This window comes from Stenella coeruleoalba (genome assembly GCF_951394435.1).
Source record: "Stenella coeruleoalba genome assembly, chromosome: 12".
Lineage (NCBI taxonomy): Eukaryota > Metazoa > Chordata > Mammalia > Artiodactyla > Delphinidae > Stenella > Stenella coeruleoalba.
The window spans coordinates 24,806,434-24,828,236 of NC_137158.1; positions in this window are offsets into that span (position 1 = coordinate 24,806,434).

Sequence of the window (21,803 nt, forward strand, 5' to 3'; positions counted from 1 at the left end):
ATTGTTTATTTATTTTTTATTTTTTGCTTTGCACACGTTGCTATGCACCTATCTACTCTGTGTTTCTTAAGGATGCTCCGAGGTGGGAATTTATGCATTTTACCTATTCAATCCCCCACTGATTCCCAGAGTACCTTCAGTTCCCCACCAGCAACGGCAAAGAAAGCCCCCGTGCACGTCGCTTTGTAGCTTGTGTTGGAAATTTCTTTAGGCTATGTTTCAAGGAGTGGAATTATTAAGATAGAGAATGAAACTGTATGTTCCTTGTTAATGGTTCTTCAGTATCTCCTTCTGGGTATGTGTTGTATATCCCTAATTAGCTTGTGAGCGATGGGGTCAAATTTTAGACCTTAAAACAAAAAATAGCAAAGAGAAATCAGGTCCAACATTGGGATAAGTAGAGACTCAAAGTGGCATGTGGAACACAAGAAGAATCATTCCACTTCTGTGTGACTATAGAAATACAAGTAGGGAAATTATGCCACTTACTTGCTATTTTTATAGCCCATCCACAAGAGGATTTGCTGGCATGACTTGTACGGCATGTGGAGAGTCCAAAACACAATTATCCAAAAGAAGAAGAAATTAACACCAGAAAGAATCCAGGAACAAATGGGTTGTGACTGGTTGGTGTACACCCCTCACAAGGCAGAGGGGGCATGATCTTGTACTCGGTTTTAACACTTTATTCTAATCTGCAATCCTATAGAGTCATAAAATCACCAGTGTCCAAGAAGCTGCAGAGGACAGAGGGAATTCAGCTCTAGAGGTAGATTAATTCCTTTTTTCCTCTTCTATTGTGACAATCTTCAAACTTTAGAAAAGTTGCAAGAATAATACAATTAACACTTTTCTACCCTTCAGCAAAATTCACAAAGTGTTAATATTTTGCCATATTTTTTCTGTCTCTATTTGTCTGTCTGTCTGCTTGCATGCCTGCTTGTCTGTCTATCTATCACCTACCATTGGAATGTTCCCTTATATATCTTCAGCATTTCTTTCCTAAGAACAAGAGCATTCTCACCAATAACCACAAATTTAACACTGGCACAGAGCTATTATCCAAAATGCAATCCATATTCCAATGTCTAGAAGAGGGTTCAGCAAACGTTTTCTATAAAGAGCCAGATAGTAAACACTTTTGACTTTGCAGGTCAGACAGTCTCTGTGGCAGCTACTCAGCTCTGCTGTGGTTGGGCAGAAGCAGCCACAGACAATACATAATGCAGCGGGTGTAGTGTGATGGGGTCCCAATAAAACTGTATTTACAAAAACAGGTGGAATGCACTGTGGTGACTTGAATGGGAAGGAAGTCCAAAAGGGAGGGGATATAGGTATACGTATAGCTGATTCTCTTCTCTGTACAGTAGAAACTGACACAACATTGTAAAGCAACTATACTCCAATAGAAATTAATTTTAGGGGCTTCCCTGGTGGCGCAGTGGTTGAGAGTCCGCCTGCCGATGCAGGGGACGCGGGTTCGTGGCCCGGTCCGGAAGGATCCCACGTGCCGCGGAGCGGCTGGGCCCGTGAGCCATAGCCACTGAGCCTGCGCGTCCGGAGCCTGTGCTCTGCAACGGGAGAGGCCACAACAGTGAGAGGCCCACGTACAGTAACGACAACAACAACAGAAAATTAATTTTAAAAATGTGGTTGGTTGATCTAGACTCTTTTTTTTAAAGAATTGGTGCAAGGTTATATTTTAGAGTTAGTAAATCTCACAGTTCAAGGTAGATGTCAGAGGTCATTCTTGGTTTTGAGAAGGTTTTCCATGAATTGAATTACTCAGCTAGTGTCATCCTACCACTTAGATTTTCTTCATTTCTATTAATTATTTGAAAAACATCGATGCCTACCATAAATATTGCACACTTTATCTTCTTCCAGTGTTCTTTTCTTCAATTGTGGTGAAATACACGTAACATAAATCCAACCATTTGAATCATTTTTAAGTGTATGGTTCAGTAGCATGAAGTCCATTCACACTGTTGTATAATCATCACCTGTATCCATCTCCAGAGACATTCCATCTTCTTCATCTGAAATGCAGTACCCATTAAAAATTTAACTCTCGGGCTTCCCTGGTGGCGCAGTGGTTGAGAGTCCGCCTGCCGATTCAGGGGACACGGGTTCGTGCCCCGGTCCAGGAAGATCCCACATGCCACGGAGCGGCTGGGCCCGTGAGCCATAGCCGCTGAGCCTGTGCTCTGCAACGGGAGAGGCCACAACAGTGAGAGGCCCGCGTACCGCAAAGAAAAAAAAAAAAAATTTAACTCTCCATTCTCCCCTCTCCCCTCAGCCTCTGACAACAACAATTCTACTTTCCGTCTGTATGAATTTGACTATTCTAGGTGCCTCATATAAATGAAATCATACACTGCCCTTATATGTCTGGCTTATTCACTTAGCATAATGTCTTCAAGGTTCATCTATGTTGCAGCATGTGTGAAAATTTCCTACCTTTTTAAGGCTGAATAATATTTCCTTGTGTGTGTATACCACACTTTGTTTATCCATTCATCTGTTGATCGACACCTGTGTTGCTTCTACCTTTGGCTATTGTGACTAGTGCTGCTATGAACATGGGCTCTAGACTCATCCTTAAGGCAGTCATTTTCTTTCTGTCTAGGAGCTACACAGCGGGGATAGGAACTAACAACAGATAGGGACCTAAAGGGTCATATTTAGCCTAATAGCGTCATTTAGAAATTAGCTCAATAGAAGATATCAACACAAACAACCAAGTCATCTCCCTGTGCATTCCCTTCCTTCAGGGCTTTCTCATTTCTTGCCTGGACATCGCAATAGCCTTGTACTGCCACTAGAGTGATCTATATAAATGCAAAATTGATCACATCCCTCCTCTGCTTAAGACTTTTAAAAAATATTTAAATCCACTTTATTGTTATTTACTTTTCCCTTTTCTTTTTAACATCTTTATTGGAGTATAATTGCTTTACAATGGTGTGTTAGTTTCTGCTTTATAACAAAGTGAATCAGCTATACATTACATATATCCCCATATCTCTTCCCTCTTGCATCTCCCTCCCTCCCACCCTCACAATCCCACCCCTCTAGGTGGTCACAAAGCACCGAGCTGATCTCCCTGTACTATGAGGCTGCTTCCCACTAGCTATTGGTTTTACGTTTGGTAGTGTATATATGTCCATGCCACTCTCTCACTTCGTCCCAGCTTCCCCTTCCCCTTCCCTGTGTCTTCAAGTCCATTCTCTACGTGCTTAAGACTTTTCTGTAGCTCCCTATTTCTTACAAGACACAGTCTAAAGGCCTTAGCCTTGCATATCAGGCCCGCAGTGTCCTAGCTCTTACCTCTCTCCCCATCCTTACCTCCTGCCACTTCCAACTTGTCACTTTTTATGTCAGCAACACTGAGATGCTTATCTCCTCCTCCAAAGTAAATAAAAACAATAAATGATGCTGTTTGGTGTCCCTATGCCTTTGCTCACTGTGTTTCTTCCATCTGCCTGGAAAGCCCTTCCTCCCTTTTCATCCTGGGTTATACCCACTCATCCTTCAAGATTAAACTTCAGCGATAATGCTTTCAGCAAGTGTACCCCGACATGCTCCCACCCCTTCTCCCTCCAGCCTGTGTGCCCCAGAGCATCCTATGTTTATGCATGCCCTAGCATCATATTGAAATTATCTCTATAAGTTTGTCTCCCCGGGTGACTTAACCTCCTAAAGGATAGGGCCATGCTTTAGTCATCTTTCCACTCCTGGTGCCCAGCGGAAGGTCAGGTGTCTAGTAGGGGCTTCATAATGTTTTCTGAATGGAACAAAAGCACAGGTTCTTAGAAGGGCATACTAACTGCTCTGTGAGCTGCTCCAGTGAGCCTTAGCGGCCTCATTCCCTGCTATCCCAGTCTCTCTTCTGTCCCTGTGCCGTAACCACACCTAATTCCAATGCTTTCCTAGGTAAGCCCTGAAATTCCATGCCTCTCGGCCAATGCTCATTACCAGCTCTGGAATTCGCTACACCTCCCTTCCTAAGGCACTCCTATTCATCTTTCAATACGCAGCCTAAATGTCTTCTGTTCTCAGAAGCTGCCTCTGAGATCCCTGATTCTGCCGGACAGAGGAATCTTCCATTTTTCTGCTCTCCATAGCACGGACTAGCCCTATTACAGAGAACATTACAACATTACATTGTAAGTAACTTACGTATCTGTCTTTTTTCATAGACTGCTTTGAGTTAAGGGACTCTGTTTTATTTATCTTTCTGTTTCCAAAGCCTAGTACACTGCCAGGCACATAAGAGGTGTTCAATAAATGCTGGATCAATAAATGGGTGAATAAATGGCCGTAGACATTTGATGCGCGGGCACAGAGAGAATCTGATTCAGTTTGTGTTCACATCAGGATAATGTGGCCTAATTCAGCGTCTGGGGCTCAGATGCTAAAAGCATTATCTCTCCCCCCAATATAGCCATTTGTGTTTGAGCCCTGTCCCACCAGAAATTTACATAGGGGTGGAGGGGCTTGCCCCTGGCTGTACAAAGGAGAAATGAGGACATAAAACTGACTGCTGGCCTGCAGCGTCCCAGATGAGTTTGAGGGAGAGGATAGTAGGGCCTCTGGCGAGAGACTCAGCATAGGAAGGACGGGTCTGAAGAGATGAGCTGGTCACCTTGTGAGGGCTGATCTGGGAAAAGATACTAGCAGCTCTGCAGAAGCAGCCACCTGTTGCCAAGGGAGAGCTTTGGGGAAATGGCTGCAAACATGGCAACTGAAAGAGCTGTGATATTCAGTCGAAGCGCTGTGATATCTGGGGCCCAAGCAATGGTGCTGTGGGTCTTCTCTGGAGGCAATAAGAGGGAGGGACATCTCCACTCATCACCAGAAACGACGCTAGCCAGGAAAATTGTCAAAGGTCTACCCTGGGGTTGGTGAAGGGGGGTGGCTGTGTGTTGGAGGAGATGGTGATAGCGGTGACAGCAAGGCATGAGGGTCAGTGAACAGGTGGCTCGGTTGTAACCTTATGGTTACAGCATTAACCATAGCATCACGGAATGCTGGCCAAGCAGGCTGCCGGGTGGGCCAGTGACCAGGGAATCTGGCATAGAAGGCTCTGTTTGGGTTTCTGCAGCCACTGCCTGGGGACGATAATGGAGACTTGTTCACGGATACATGCAGACAGCTCTGGAGAAGTTCTGAAATGTTTGGAAAGCTGCTCTGGAAAAGACTGGAAGCAACGGGGGCTTGAAGCCCTTGTCATTTAGGCCTAATTGTAAATATGACCTCTTTTGGTTTTTGCAGGTTGGTGAAACCAGGGCACAGTGATTAGACAGATAAATACAATCTCTAATTATTTAGGTGAAAAGGTGTTACTGCAGGAGGAAGCTATCCCCCGTGATGGGCAGGGCCAGGGTGGCCCAGCCACCTGGGCCTTTTCGCACGGAGCATCCTGTTTTGTGGCTGCTTGGTTATGTTGGCTCCTGCCGATGAAGTTTGTAAAGCAGGGGTCCCCACCCCCTGGGCTGTGGACTGGTACCTGTCCATGGCCTGTTAGGAACCGGGCCGCACAGCAGGAGGTGAATGGCGGGCGAGCGAAGCTTCATTTGTATTTGCAGCTGCTCCCCGTCGCTCGCATTACCGCCTGGGCTCCGCTTCCTGTCAGGTCAGCGGCGGCAGCGGCGGCGTTAGATTCTCATAGGAGTGTGGTGAACCCTAATGTAAACTGCACCTTGCGGACTAGACTGGACATAAGCAACACACTTCGGGTGTCACTGTTTCCCATCGCCCCCAGATGGGACCATCTAGTTGCAGGAAAACAAGGTCCGGGCTCCCACTGATTCTGCATTATGGTGAGTTGTATAACTATTTCATTATATACTACAATGTAATAATAACAGAAATAAAGTGCACAATAAATGTAATGTGCTTGAATCATCCCCAAACCATCCCCCCACCCCTGGTCCATGGAAAAACTCTCTTCCGCGAAACCGGTCCCTGGTGCCAGAAAGGCTGGAGACTGCTGTTGTAAAGGGCCTTGAGTTCAGAGTTCCCCAGTCTGATGGGCTGTCCACTGGCAGGGGCATCCCAAAGGCTGCACCCAACTCCCCCACCCATCCAGGAAGCCTGGGAGCATCATTCCCCTCACCCAAACCCAGGCCCCCAGCCAGTGATCAGCCAGCCTCCTCTCCTCGCCTTCAGCTTTGCCTGGAGATCACCTTCCTGCATCCATTTCCCTCACACCCTGAGCCCTGTGAACTTGAACTGCAGTAAGGTTGAACCACAGACCAAAAGCCTAAACATCCTGACCACAAAATCGCATAAACTGTCGGCTCAGCTCCTTGGGAAGCGGTGGGCATGACTCTGTTCGCCATATTAAAGATCTGATGGAATTCATCTCTGAGGAGTGTGTTGAAGGAGACAGAAACAGAGTGGACCAGAGAACTAATGAGATGTTTTCCTCCCCACTTTCCAGGATTTGTAACAAAACGTGTTCAACAAGTTGAATGAAAGAAAGAAAGCAAAAAAGAAAGAAAGGAAGGAAGGAAGAAAGGAAGAAGAAAAAGAGAGAGAGAAAGAAAGAAAGAAAGAAAGAAGGAAAAAGAAAGGAGAAAAGGAGGGAAGGAGGGAAGAAAAGAATCAGACATTTCCCTTTGTCCCTTACTGTGGGGATTACTCCATTTGTAGAGAAGTGAGTTATTGTAAACTTCAAGTGCGCACTTGGGGATCTACGCTTCTGAGAAGATCTGAGCTCTTCCCATAAAGAGCTAAAAGGGACGTGTGACAAGACCAGTGAACGCTGGCACTGAATGACTTGAAAGAGATATCTTTCTGCTTTAATTTTTTTCTCCACCCACTAACTCCACATTTAAGAAAAAAAATCTTTTTTTTTTTTTTTTTTGAGACTATACCAGACTAGTTAATAGAACAGGATAATTCTGGATACAAGGCTCTGCAAAATCGGAGCATATAATGAGAGACATTTGAATGGATGTCATTGTCTTTCACAAAGCGTGCTTTTGTCTCATTGTTTGCACCTAAGACTTCTTGCAAAACAACGGGCTTTGAAAGTGCAAGATATGCTGCTTAACTCTTGACGAGCTGACAGACATCACACGTTTTCCAGGAGGATTGTGACTGGAGCTTCAATCATATTTCTCCCCCCCAGTTTCTGTGCAGTAAGTGTGACAATTAGAACTATTAGCTGACTATCCTCACCCAGTTCCAGTCGTGCCAGAAGGAACTAAAAATGCCCTCTAGTCAAACTGTAGACGGTCCTGCTTCTGAGGAGCCTGGGCTGAGGGTAGCTAGGGGCGATGATATCACCCACAGAAACAACAGCCAGACTCCCCCCAAAACCATTTCATGAAACTTCCTTCATCTGAAAAGACTGAGACCTTTTACGATACTACACTTTGGGTGAAACAAACAACAAAAAAAGGCCATTTCTAAAAATAGCCAGCTTTTGTAGACTATATTTAGTCATGTTTCTACTTGGTAAAAATATCAGAATGCATTTTGGCAGAAATTTTCACCGTGCTTTTTTTTTTTTCTTTCACTTCCTCTTATTTAAACTTCTCTGATGACACAAACATTAAGGATATGATCAGAAAACCCGAGGAGCTCTTCTCGGGTCATGTGGCTATTCACTTAACAAAAATTTATTGAGGACAAGCCTCTGCTTCGAATCCGTTTTCTTTACAGTCTTTTGTTCTTGGAGTTCTCCAGGGAATCTCCACACGGAAGGAAAAAAGGTGGCTGGACTCTAACGCGTTATAGGGCGGTGCATATGAAACAAAGCAGTTCATCCAAGTACCTGTTTTGCAGGGTTCCTGTGAGCTTGGAATGCCACGATACATGTGCAGCATTTAATCAGAGTTTGGCAAGAGGTGAGCGCTCAGTAAACGTTCGCTATGTTTATTAGTAGTAGTAGCAGTATTTGCAGAGAGTACACACAACTATATTTGCATACACATGTACGCTTTATGTCGTAAAGTTGAAATAATAGTCTTTTTTTTAGCATCGAAGTATCCAACGATGCTTATTACTCAATAGATCCAAACTGAAGCAAGAGCTGCCTTCCTTTTCGTTTTCCTTTGTGATGAAATATACACAACATAAAATTTACCATTTTAGCCGTTTTTAAGTGTGCAGTTCAGTGGCATTAAGTACATTCCCATAGTCGTGTAACCGTCACCACCATCCATCTCCAGAATATTTTTATCTTCCCCAACTGAAACTCTGGATCCCACCCTATCTTCCCTCCCCCCAGCCCCTGGCAACCACTCTTCTACTTACTGTCTATGAATTTCTCTACTGTAGGTGCCTCATGTAAGTGGAATCATACACTGTCCTTTTATGTCTGGCTTGTTTCACTTCGCATTATGTCTTCAAGGTTCATGTATGCTGGAGCATGTGTCAGAATTTCATTCTTTTTTAAGGCTGAATAAGGAGTCTTCATTTTAAAATTGAGGTATTTTAGGAAGACCATATGGCTATAGCTCACACAGGCAGTTATTCCCAATCCTCTCTTCTGCCTCCGAGGCCTCATTGTATGACTATTCTAACAAGATCTAAGGGCATGGGTTCCCCATGGTGTCTTTCCAACAGGAATGGCTTTGCCCTTGAACTTGGGAGTTAGATGGACAGACATGCATTTGTATCTGCCTTGTGCCGCTTAAGAAATTTAATGATCTTGAACATGCAGTTGGGTCAAACTATATGATGTTGTCCCTATTTGATAATTTTTAGGTACACAATGATAATTGTATATGGCTCAACCTAATTCTTTACCTCTCTGCTCCTCAGTTATCTTATGTTAAATATAAAGTTAAAAATAGTGCACGCCTTCTAGGGCTGGGAGAATAGGAGGACACAGTGTGGCTGCAGGGTGTCACCTGAGCTTGGCCGATGGGCACGGAGTGTGGGAGCCGCGTGGGAGCCTCGTGCGGCTACCTCCTTGGGGAGAGGAGTCTCTCCTTGCCAGCCCAGGTTTTCAGGAGTTTCCTGCTGGCCTCTTTGGCCTCCTCTCCTGCACCTGATTATTGTCCCTCCTCATCAGCTCAAGGCCATGAGAGGCCACCTGGAATGAGGGCAGTTTTGCTGACACTTCATTTAAGAGGGCACAGCACTGGGAACCAAATAAACAGTTTCCTATCTTTATGGAATTAGTGTTCTAGTCAGGGAGGAAAAAACAAGGTAAGTAAGAAAAATACTTGGTATGTTAGGAAAACTGAGGGATGGGAGGGGGGTCTGAAGTGTCAGGTGACACTTTATTTATTTTTAATTTTTTTTTTTCTTGCGGTACGCGGACCTCTCACTGTTGTGGCCTCTCCTGTTGCGGAGCACAGGCTCCAGGGCCATGGCTCACCGGCCTAGCCGCTCTGCGGCATGTGGGATCTTCCCAGACTGGGGCACGAACCCGTGTCCCCTGCATCGGCAGACGGACTCTCAACCACTGCGCCACCAGGGAAGCTCCAGGTGACACTTTAGATGAGAGAGAACACATGCCCTTGCTCTGAAGCAAGTTTGAATGTGGTCCTTCCTTCCAGGCTTTCCCTGTATCCATTCCCTCCCTCCCTCTTTCCCTCCCTCCCTCCTTTCTTCCTTCCCGTTTGGACCCTGGGCAGCTCTCTTGGCTTACTTGAAACTCCTGTACAAGGGTGGCTGCATGCTGACTCTGCAGAGTTCCCTAACTCAGAAATTCTGTGACAAGGCTGCCCTCATCCCAGGCCTCCTATGGGCTGCTCCTGTTGCATTTGGCTGCCCAGCTCAGCGTCCATTATCCATGGGGCCGTCTTGGGCTTTACTATCGTTCTCTCTGCCTTTTACCCTTTCATAACCCAAAGACTCCAAACAACTCCTACCCGAGCCCTTCCATCTCCTTGCCAACCAATTGCCTTCCAGAATCTCAGGGCATTACAGGGCCACACCATCAGCAAAACAGTAACACTTCCTCATCTGAGCTGTCAGTTTCCCCCCCTCTTGCCCAATCCAGGGTAATTTATGGGAAAGGTTTTCCACTGTTTCTCCCACAATTCTCCAAGGCCTAAAAACTACTTGATGGAAAACACAGATAAGATCACAAAAATTAATCTATTCAAACATGTGTATTTCAATACTGCTTTTTACATAATGTGCATGGTTTATTCTTTTTTATTATGAAGCTCATACTCCAGGCAGAGAACTGTGGGTCTGCGGGGAGGGCTGGGGGCAGCGTGACAATGCTCTGCTTCCCACCCCAGGACTCATAGGTTGTTCTTGGACTTGAGATGAGCCATAATGAGCCGTGACCTTGTCCTTGGGATCCTTCCTCTTAGGTTCGCCACTGACTCAGGCTTTCACTCAGAAAATGCTGCCTCATCCCTAATGGCTGCTCAATCAGGAAAATATTATTTTCAGATGTTTTAAATTTGTGCAGTGGGAAACATATGTCCTGCCATATGGACACAATAGGAGCTAGTTAAGGCCAGAGTGGAAACCAGGATTGGGAGTTCTCTTTTTTTCTGTTTTTGAAGTCAGACCCTGCAGGCCAGATTTCCCCAACCAGCAGTCTAAGCTGTGCTTTAAATTAGAGCACGTGTGCATCAGAGAGAAATGTGTACACAAAAAGGCAACGGCAAACCCCTCACCCTCACCAGCAATACGTCCAATTAGGGGAGCTGCTGCGCTGCTGCTGCAGCCGCATCTGGAAATCAAGTCACAGACAACCTTGCAAATCCTCCAAAGTCATGTGCACCATGATGTAGAAGGTTAAATGTATCTATCTGCCCTCTAAGACAGTTGCACTAAAGCTGCACGTGTGGAAATTTTACTGGCATACTTTTAACCATTAGTTTTGAAAATAAAGCTCTTAGAATTACAGTAGTAACAGTGTTGGGCTTTCACATTTGATCTGAGAAAGAAATGAAGGGGACACTACAATATAAAAAAAATGGCATTTGCTTATCAATCACTGGGTCACTCATCAAGTGCCTTCTTTGCATGCAGTCCTGAGCTGGGCTCTGCGGAGGAAAGATGTGTATGACAAAGTCCCGCTCACATGAAAAGCTTCCAATCCACTTTACTCTTCCCCTGGCTTTTCCTTTCAGAACCGCTTGGCTTCATTTATTGAGCTGCTCCACATACCAGGCATTGTGTGATGAGCTCTTTTGGGAGTGGAGGAGACAGGTGAGAAAACAGAGAGCTGCCTTCCGTGAGCTCGGAGCTCTGGTTTAGGTCGCCGTGGAATGTGAAGGGAGCTCAGGGGAGGTCATACAGACAGGACATAAGGTCAGAGAAGGCTTCCCAGAGGACATGGCCCTCGAGTTGCATCTGAGAAGTTTGCCTGAAGTGCATTCACTCACGGTGTGTTAAGGTGGTGATGCTTGGGTCTGTCTTCATCCATGATTCTGGGTTGGCAGCTGAGCTAACATCAGACTTGCCTTCCCTGGAGGCTGTGGGCAGTGGAGCCATGTGCCTCAATCCGCCTTAGCCAACAGGAGGATCTGCTTCCAAGATCTGCCCCAACGCCACACCCCACAGAATTCCCCTTCCCAGTCTGAGAGGGAGGCATCGCTACTCTCAGCTCATTTGCAGAGCAAAGACATCAGAAGGATTTTAAGTCCGAGGAATGGCTGCTCTTTCCCAGCTCAGCCCCTTTCAAGTGACTTGGGTGTCCTCTTCCCTCCTTTCCCATCACAATGACCACTGAGAATCTCAGTATGACAGACTTTCAATGGACAACATATTAACGGACTATTGGAGGGAGGCCGTTTCCTCAAGGGAGAGGTGGCAGGTGATGCTGTAGGGATGAGGGCAGAGGGGGATGGGGATGGGCTCTGCAACACTAGACTGAATCGTGTGGACAATGGGAAGTCCTTGCTTGTTCTTATCCATGGAGCTAACATGATGAAAACATGGAGTTTTAGGAAAATAGCTCAATGATGGGATGTAGGATGGAGTGGGCAAGGAAAAAGACTAGAGACAGGCAGACAAACTAGGGTAATAGTGAATTGGTCAAGTTTAGTGTAATAACAGCGTTGGCCTTGGAATAGGAAAAAAAGGGTAAAGCAAAGGAAGAGTTGGAAAGACTTGGAGGGAGGCAGGAGAGCATGTAGTAAGAGAAAACAGCAGTCAGTGGTGATGGGTTCATGAAGATAATGAATCTGATTTAGTGTAGACGGAGGGATTGCTGCTATTGAGCTGCAGTAGCACAGATTCTTGTGCTAAAAATAATGGCTATATATTGAGTCTGACCATATGCTTTAAGACTGGGCATTTGTCTTTCCCAGTTTTTCTTCTCTTCATGTCTTAAGGTTCCCTGGCCTTGGGCTATGGTCCTCCCTGTCTTCATGCAAGCACGCCTATTCTCTATCTATCCTTTGGTAACAGGCATTAAGGGCTTGGGCCAGAAACAGGTAGACAAGCAAAAGTAGTTATAACCTAGAAACAAGGATTGAGATTTGCGTGGTCTTGATTGTATGTATTTTAGTAAAATATGTGGCTTTGTTTTAATGTAGAGCTTGAAGGGTACATTTTTTAAATCCCAGACTCCTCTCTTCTTTGAAAAGTGGAATCAAATGAAAAACGATTTCAGGTTGAATTATGAAAAAAGCGATGCTGAAGTCTGAATTCACCAAAAGCTTGTTTTGAATGGTCAGATTATTTTGTAGACATTTTTGTGTCTATGGCCAGGAGGTTCCAGCCTCCAATCATGGCAATGGGGTTTCTAATATGTCCTTACTCTGAAACAGCACGAGAGATTCTCGGTGCTCTCTAGGCCATTTGAAGTTTCTTTCCTGACATACCTCGGACAAGGTTCTTTCAGAGCACAGCTGCGGACTTTCCCAGCCCTCTAGCTTCAGCTTGATTTTGAAAGGTGGAGCTCCTTGAGCCCAGGCTTTGAGAACCAGGCATAGGATGTTTTGAGGTTATGCATGACATTCTGAATGCTTAGAACCCTTCAAGTGGAAAAGTCAGATCAGTCTCAAAGAACCAGCCATGTGATGATAGTCAACTTCTCCATGCAATTTCTCTCTGCCAAACCAACATTAAATCAGTGCTGGAAAAAAAAAAAAAAAAAGCTTCATGTCTTTGCTGCTTTTTCAGTTTCTGTCTGAAGCATTGGTTCTGTGTTAACCAAAGGCTCGTGGGAAACGTAACCGTCTGGTGCTGGTACTCAGAGTGGAAGAGCTGCAATTGATTAGAACATGGAGGGCTCCTTGTAAATGCTATAAATTTCATTGTTGGGTTAGTGTAAAGTTACAAAAATAAGATACAGTAGCCCCTCCTTATCTGAGAGAAATAAGTTCCAAGACCCCCAGTGCATGCCTGAAACCCCGGGTTGTACTCAACCCTATATATGTCATGGTTTTTTTCTATACATACATACCTATGATACAATTTAATTTATAAAGTAAGGACAGTAAGAGATTAACAGCAATAACTAATAGTAAAATAGAACAACTATAACAATATACTAACTGTAATAAAAGTTATAAGGGTCACTTGAGCACAAGCATTGCAATACCACGACAGTTGATCTGACAACCCAGATGGTTACTAAATGACTAATGGGTGGGTAGAGAATACAGTGTGGGTATGGGCTGGACAGAGAGATGATTCACCACTGCCGGGCAGGGCAGAGGGGGACAGCATCACATTTCTTCAGGCTCCTCAGGATGGAGTACAATTTACAACTGAAACTAACACAGCATGGTTAATCAACCATACTCCAGTATAAAAAGAAATTTAAAAAAAAAAAGGAAATCTGAAAAAAACCTTATTGTTTATTTCTGGAATTTTCCATTTAATATTTCGGACCTCGGTTGACCCTGAGTAACTGAAACCACGGAAAGCAAAACTGCGGATAAAGGGAAACTGCTGTACCTAAGTCTGTATCCTCAAACATTCAGAGTTAGTATCCATCCAGTGGAGATGGAAAATTTGCGGAGGAAGAGGAGGGAATGCAATGAATGTTTAGCTGAAATAGGAAATAGATTAGACTCTGACTAAGCTGGTGTTTTTTTCCCCCACAGACCTCGTTTGGGTTAATCTTATATTTAATGCTTTTAATGTTAAATTATAGATAAACGGCCATTTGAAAACATTTATTGGATAGGATTTTCATACAAGATGGCAGAATGAAACAATTTGAACACATTCTTATTGCTCTATATTAACATAACGAATTTGAGATGTTGGGTCAACTCCTTTGAAAGAGAGCATAGAAAAAAAGGGAAAGAGACAAAGGCCACGCTCGGTGAGGCAACATTAAAACAGAGAACTCCCTTCACCTGGTCAATTATTTCAGGGCAAGAGATAAGGCTCCTCATTAAGAACTAGCGTCATAAAAAGTACTTTGTGAAAGGAAATTACACAGAAAGAAGAAAGGGAAAGCAGGAAGCAAGGGCTATGGAAAACGTTTCTCCATTTTTCTAATTATTCACTTCATTTCCTGGAAAGGAATGGCTGCCCACTGGTGGGTTGGTCTAGTTTAATATTTACCTCAAAGTTCAATTCTATTGCCTAAGCTTTATTAACAAAGACAAAATTACGGAGAAAAAAAGTGAATGACCTTTAGAACGATGTGGACTTTCTGAAGACATTGTCTAATTTTTCTCATCACATTTTCTGAGTGATAGGTTAACTTGGATGGGTAATGCAAACAATGAGAACAAAGGGCCAGAGAGTCAGTTCAAGCAAGGCCCCCTTTTAATTTTTTTTCTATTTTAGAAAATTGACTTTGAGGTTTATATAGGAAATAAATTACATCCTCTACACTTGACCTCAGATGGTGGAAAATCACCTTACTCCCACCTCCCTGAATCCTTGCACTTATTTTCATGTTTCTTCTTAAAACCGTTTTTACAGATCAGAGGAGTGCTGATTCTTGCCCACAGCTACCTCCTTGAAGATACTCGCCCCAATAGCGAGCTATATATTTATTCACTCTTTGAGCACTTGGGGGTAGGAAGGGGAAATTTCCATCTGACCTTTCAGTGCATTCCTTTTGTGAAAGTGACATTTTTAGTGTGAATTCTCTGATGTGGTTGCATTTGACTGAAGTTATTCTTATTTTTAGCCCATCTGGCAGTGAACCCAAATTTAATACCAGTGTGTGTGTGTGTGTGTGTGTGTGTGTGTGTGTGTGTGTGTGTGTGTGTGTGTGTTGGGTGTCTTGACAGGTTGAGCTCTTGCTGAGGTTTCAATCATGGTCACCATATCAGTGGCCAGATCTTAGTTCTCTGGGAGGTAAAAATGGAAATAATATCTGGCTCTGAATATCTGGTAATAATATTTGTGAAGAAATGGTGACCTTAATCCTGGTAATTGCTATCTACAGTTGTTATTACTACTAATACAACTTCTAGACAATGTACTGGTTCAGGATTTAAGAAACTTGTGAACTTTAATTGCAGTCTCAAACAATACATTTAACCTTTCTGGAAATGTCTTTATGCAACAAATACAAGTCATTTTAAACTTTATTTTAAAATCTTTTACTGGCCATTGAACCTCAAGGGCAGGACAATTTAAGCATCATTAGCAAGAAAACAGCGGAACTAGGCAGGAGAATCTTATGATCTAACTCCTGGCTTTCCTTGTCTACTTCCTAAATGGAGATCACCATACTCCCTATCCTAGGACAGTGCACTGAATTCCTACCTACCTATGACATTATTCAACAGTGACAATGATATGCTGTGACTGACTCAGATCAGTTGACATGTGAATAAACTCCCAAGTGTTATAAAGGATGGTCTCTCATCTTTGTTTTGCTTTTGTTCATAAAATCCAATGAACTGCCTCTGGGTTGAAAGATTGGGCTTATGGAGGAAGCAGCAGCTTATGGAAGAGCCGCTAAAAATGCTGACTTGGGATTTTGGAGGCAGATGCTCAGACTGGGCAGGGGCTGAGAAGTCAGGGTGACAGATACCATGTGGTTGATTTGTTACCTTTGGAACTGGTGGAGGCTTTGTCCAGAAATGGGCAAGTTCAGTGCTGCTCAAGCCTTAGGGTTTTTATACATCCTGACCTTTACACCTCACATTAACCCTATGAGGTGGATACTAGTATTACCCCCATTTTATAGATAAGTAGGTTGAGACTTAGGAAGTTAATTAAAATGCCCAAGGTCACCAGGCAATTAATAGGAAGCAAGATTACCACCACACTGTACCTGTCTAAATCCACTTCAGCCTATCTCCATCCATTGTTTCATCGTGGGTTTGTATAATTTGTAATGATTACTACTGGTCATGATACCTTGCCGGTCACACTGGCTCCCATGCAGCGTGGGTCTGGACGTAAACCGGACGCAGGCAGAGCTCTCTGGCCGTCCTCAGAGGAACACGAGCATCTTCTTACCTGGCCCGTCCTGTCATTTATTCCCCATCTGCACATCTCTGCAGGCACACGTGTCCAGGTGCCTGTATCTTCTTTATGACTCTAACCTTCCTTCCCCCAGGCCGCAGCGAGTCGCTGCTTTTTAGTAGGTGGGGTAATGAAGCCATCTGCCCAGCGGTGCCTCTGAGCAGCACCCTCTCACCACGTACATCTGTTCCTGCGAATCTGCAGCAACACCAACCTCTCTGAGAGCGCAGGCACCGAGAAAGACTTGTTTTAGGTCAGCGCACATTCCCCGCATCCTCGTTTTCTGGGGGTTAACAAGGAGACACACTATTCCTGAGCGTTTGGGGAGATTTTTGAAGGGCAGTCCTATGGACAGGCCTCCTGGAGTGGATGAAAGATGACGACAGGTATGAATTTTCTGGATCAGATCAAGTGTCTATGTTACATGGCATTGTCCTGAGAGTTTCTGTTGTTCACGAATGTGACTAATACAGGAAACTGTGAAGACTGGTTAGCAGCGGGAAGGAGGCCCATGTTTCTGATTCTGTTGGACCCATGCTTCATTCACAAGTTGAAAGAGCCGCTTTCTAAATTCAAAGGGAGGCAGCTGCCAGAGAGAAGTCAAATGGCAAATCTGAGACCCCACTCGGAGTTGGCAGAAGACAGCAGGATCAAACTTCTCTCCCGGGCCCAACTTAGGACAACTGTGGCTATTGTATGGCTCTTAGGAATGGGCATGTGAAGGTATTTCATCAGCTGTGTCAAAACAGTGAGGATAAAAATAATCACTGCGTACTGAGGCCCTGCCGTTTCTGAGACGCAGGCATCGTTTCTGGGAAGTGTAGGAGACATAATACCCATTGTCCTCCTAGTTGGTCCCCAAGCGTCTTAATGGGGAAGGGGCTTAATGAGTTTTGGCTTCCTAGAAAATAGGAAATGAAACAAAATATCTATTGCTCTCAGTGTAACCACAGAATGATCCTCAGGACAGAAAACCCTGGGGTTGTATGGGAAAGGGTACTCATGACTGGTGAGAAGGAGATTCTCTCTACTAGTAGGAGACTTATTTCAATGTGGGAGTAACATACGGCATTATCAAAATACATGAGACACACCCAGGTTCACTCAGCAACTATTTATTGAGCCAGCACTATTCTGGGCACAAAGGATGTAGCTGTGAATGTGACAAAATACCAGCTCTGGTGGGTTGACGGTTCAGTAGGGGCATAAGATAACACACAAACAAATAAGAAACACATGGAATGGTAAGTGCTTTGCAGAGACTTAAATATTGGGTGGGGTGAGAGAGAGAGAGAGAGAGAGAGAGACAGGGGTTGTTCAGGGAAGGCCTCTTTGAGCAGATGACCTGGAAGCCCATTTCTGACTGTCAAGGAAGAACCAAGTAAAATGCAAAGTTGTGGGGAAGAGTGCTCCAGGTAGAGAAACAGCTTCCAGGCTCTAAGATGAGAATGAGCTTGGAATATTTCAAAGACAGAGAGACACCTGACCTGGCCGAGCAAGGTAAGTGAGAAAGAATGGTAGGGCGTGAAATCTGAGAGGCAGGCAGGGGCCAGGTCACGCAGGGCTGTGTGAGCCAGGGGAAGGATTTGAATTTTATTATAAATTTGCTGGGAAGATGACATGGTCAGATATGTATAGTGTTTTGAAAACTGTTTATTTTGCTATGATTTCAAACTTACAGAAAAGTTGCAAAATTAGTAAGAGCTCCTATGAACTGTTACCCAGATTTACCAGTTGATTACATTTTTGGGCTTATTTATTTACCATTATCTCTCTCTGTACAGTTGCCCCTCTGTATCTGTGGGGGATTGGTTCCAGGAGCCCCTATGGATACCAAAATCTGCAGATGCTCAAGTCCCTTATAGAAAATGGTGTAGTATTTGCGTGTAACCTATGCACATCCTCTGATGTACTTTAAATCATCTCTAGATTACTTATAATACCTAACACAATGTAAATGCTATGTAAATAGTTGTAAATACAATGTAAATGTTATATAAATAGTTGCCAGATCATGGTAACTTCAAATTTTCCTTTTGGGAATTTTCTGGAATTTTTTTTCTGCATATTTTCGATCTGCGGTTGGTTGAATCTGAAGGTGTGGAACTGGTGGATACAGCAGGCTAGCTGTATATTCTTATAAATATATGCATGTTTCCCCAAACCACTTGAACATAAAGCAGAGACATCACACTCTTGTAACATTAAACACTTCGAAAATATATTTCCTGAACCACAAAAACATCCTCTTATGTAACTGCAGTACTCATCGAAAATTAGGACATTTAATACATATACAGTATTATTATTCTAATCTGTAGTCCACATTGAAATTTCATTAATTGTCCCAATAATGTACTTTATAAGCTACTTCTTTTTCCAGGTCCTGTATTCAATCTAGGATCAAGTGTTGCATGTACTTTGTCTTGTGTCTTTAGTTTCCTTCAATCTGGAACAGCCCTCAGGCTTTCTTTGTCTTTCTTGACCTTTGACGTTTTTAAAGAACACAGAACAAGTATTTTGTATTATACAGTGTCCCTCAATTTGGGCTTGTCTGATTTTTTTCTCATGATTAGATTCAAGTTGTGCATTTTTGGCAGGATATCAAAGAAACATTGTGATGTCCACCTCAGTGCATGATATCAAGAGGCACATGCTGTGGTTTGTCCCTATACTAGTAATGTTAGCTTTGATCACTTGGTCTCACCTCTATAAAGATACTATTTCTCCCTTTGTAATTAGTAACTGATTTGCAGGGCGTTTCTTTGAGACTCTGTGTAAATATCTTGTTGCTCATCAAACTTGACAAGTTTTAGCATCCATTGTTGAATTTCTGAATCCATCACACTTTATTATTTGGAATTCAGCTGTAGGGGAGGACTTTCCTTTCTCTCTCTCTCTCTCTCTCTCTCTCTCTCTCTCTCTCTGTGTGTGTGTGTGTGTGTGTGTGTGTGTGTATTAAAAAAGTGAAAGTAGGGAAATAAATGCAAAGCAAGGAGAACAGTTAGGAGGCTATTGTAGCATTCCTCATAAGAAGTGTAAATGGCTTATCTCAAGATGTGTTAGCAGAGGGATGGGGAGAAATGGATAGATTCGGGCTCTGTTTTAGAGGTGAACTTGAGAGATTTTGCTAATGGTTTCCATGTGGGGGGTGATGCACAAAAAAATTATCAAGGGTGATTTCTAGATTTTTGTCATGAGCACGTGGTACCATTTAATGGTACCAGTTGGTGGCATCGCTATGACGCTCCTTGAGATAGAGAAGACTGGCGGAGACACTTTGGGAAGGAAAATCAAGAATGTTCATTGGCCGTAAGTCTGAGGTGCTTGACTGAAATCTACATGGCAATGCCAAATAGTCCAAATAGTTGGTGCAAGAGAGTGGGAGTGGCTGATATACAGGTGCTATATACAGCCAAAACGCTGGACGAGACTCCTTAGAGGATGCGTGAGGACGCGGAAGAGAAGGGGTCATTGCATAAACCCTAGGCCACTCTAACGCTCAGAGGTCAGAAAAATGAAGCAAATTTGGCGTAAGAGCTGGACAAGAGGCAACCAGCAAATGGGCAGCGGAACCGGGAGAGTGTGTTCACAGTCAGGAGAAGAGAGTGGTCTACGAGGAGGGAGTGGTACACTCTGTGTGAGAGGAGGGGTAGATGAAGGCAGGGCACGCGTGTTGATCCTGCAGCTTGACACTCAGTGGAGCAGGCACCAGGCAGAAGGGGCCAAGGGGAGAAACGGAGAAGAGGAGGTAGAGGCAGAGACAGTGAGCAACCTTCGTGAAATTTCTCCGTGAAGGACAGCAGAGAAATAGGGCAGTGGCTGTGTGAAAATGTGGGGTAGAGGAAGTTTTGTTTTGTGTTTTTCCTTTCTACTTTTTCATATGGGAAGCACAGGATCGCACTCTGATAGAGGGAGTAAAATGGGTGGTGCTGAAGAGAAGGAATAATTGGAGGAACAAAGTCCCTGAGACGGATGAGGAAAGATGGGAGCCAGAGGGCGGCTGGTCTCTGGAGAGAAGGACACCTGATCCTTGGTGACCATGGGAAGGAAGCCCTGAGGACATAGGGTGTTCGTCTTGGTGGTGATGTGACAAGGGGGCCCTTCTAGTTGCTTCCGTTTTCTGGAGGAAGTGTGAAGAGGCAAGGTCCTCAACTAAAACTTAGGTGGGTATGATGTGAAGAGAGAAGATGTGGAACAGTCACTTTGGTGAGTGGGAAAGCTCACAGATGTGGAGTGGGGTAGGGATACCAGGCAGGGCTGAAGGCCAGTGGGAGATTTCGTGGCTGCGAATTGCAGTGAAACTAGTCAGGAACGTTGTGTTGAAAAGAAAGTTCTATAAAATAATGATGTGAATATCTTGTAGTAAGTCATAATGGGACATAATTTGCCAAAAGAAACCTGAATCACTATGCCGTACACCTGAAACTAATAAAATATGGTAAGTAAAGTGCACTTCAATTAAATAATAATGTGCGTACCACCCCATCGTTCTCAAAGCACCTCTCACACCCACTAACTTGTTTGGTCATCACATAATCCTGGGGAGTGAGAAGGTAGCATGAATACTTCCCCTTTAGAGATGTTCCAAACCGTAACTTAAAGGGAATGAATGTCCAGCATGGGTCACGTAAGCAAAGCATCTGACTACAAAACTCGTGTTCTTCTACCACACCAGCACCCATGGAAGTGACTCAGAACAAGTGCGGTCGTGGAAACAAGTAAAACTCAGACCCATGACCATAACTGTTTTGAAAAGATTTTAAAGATGATGCTGTAGCAGAATATGGCTGACAGATTTGATGACGGTGATTCATGATAGAATAACCGTTAAAAGATTCTTACAGCATGGCCCAAGAAAAATAAGGTTGATAAGCATGGATGATAAATGGTGCTAACATAGCATGGTGGTTAAGAGGGTGGACTTTGGGATAAAGAATTACCTAGATTCAAAGCTTGGCTCTATGAGCTCCAGGCCTTGTGAGAGGACAAGTAATTTGACTTCCCCAAGTCAGTTTACTCATCTGTAAAATGGTCATGACAATAGTACCCTCCTTCATTGGGTTGTAGTAAGGATTAAATAAAATATTGATGTAAAGAGTGTAGTACAGTGTCTGGTATACAGTTAGGGCTCATTAAAGTTATACAATTTTTATTAGTAGTAAAAACTAAAACTGCAGTGTGAGGATGGGCTGCTGTTAATTGTATCAACAGGTATGAAAATGTGAAGCCCAGCAATTATTTCTCAGAAGTGGGTTGACAAAGGAATATACACAGTACTCTATGTACAAACGTAAGATGATTTAGCAATAACTGTCACCAAGTATACAGAATAGACGTTTAATCGACAAGGCGATAGATTTGGCCCATAAAAAAAAAAAACTGCTGCTGGGTAAAAAAAAAAAAACAAAACCCAAAACAGAAAACAACCTTCGAGACCTTATGCATATTTATTTATACATATAAAGATCTCA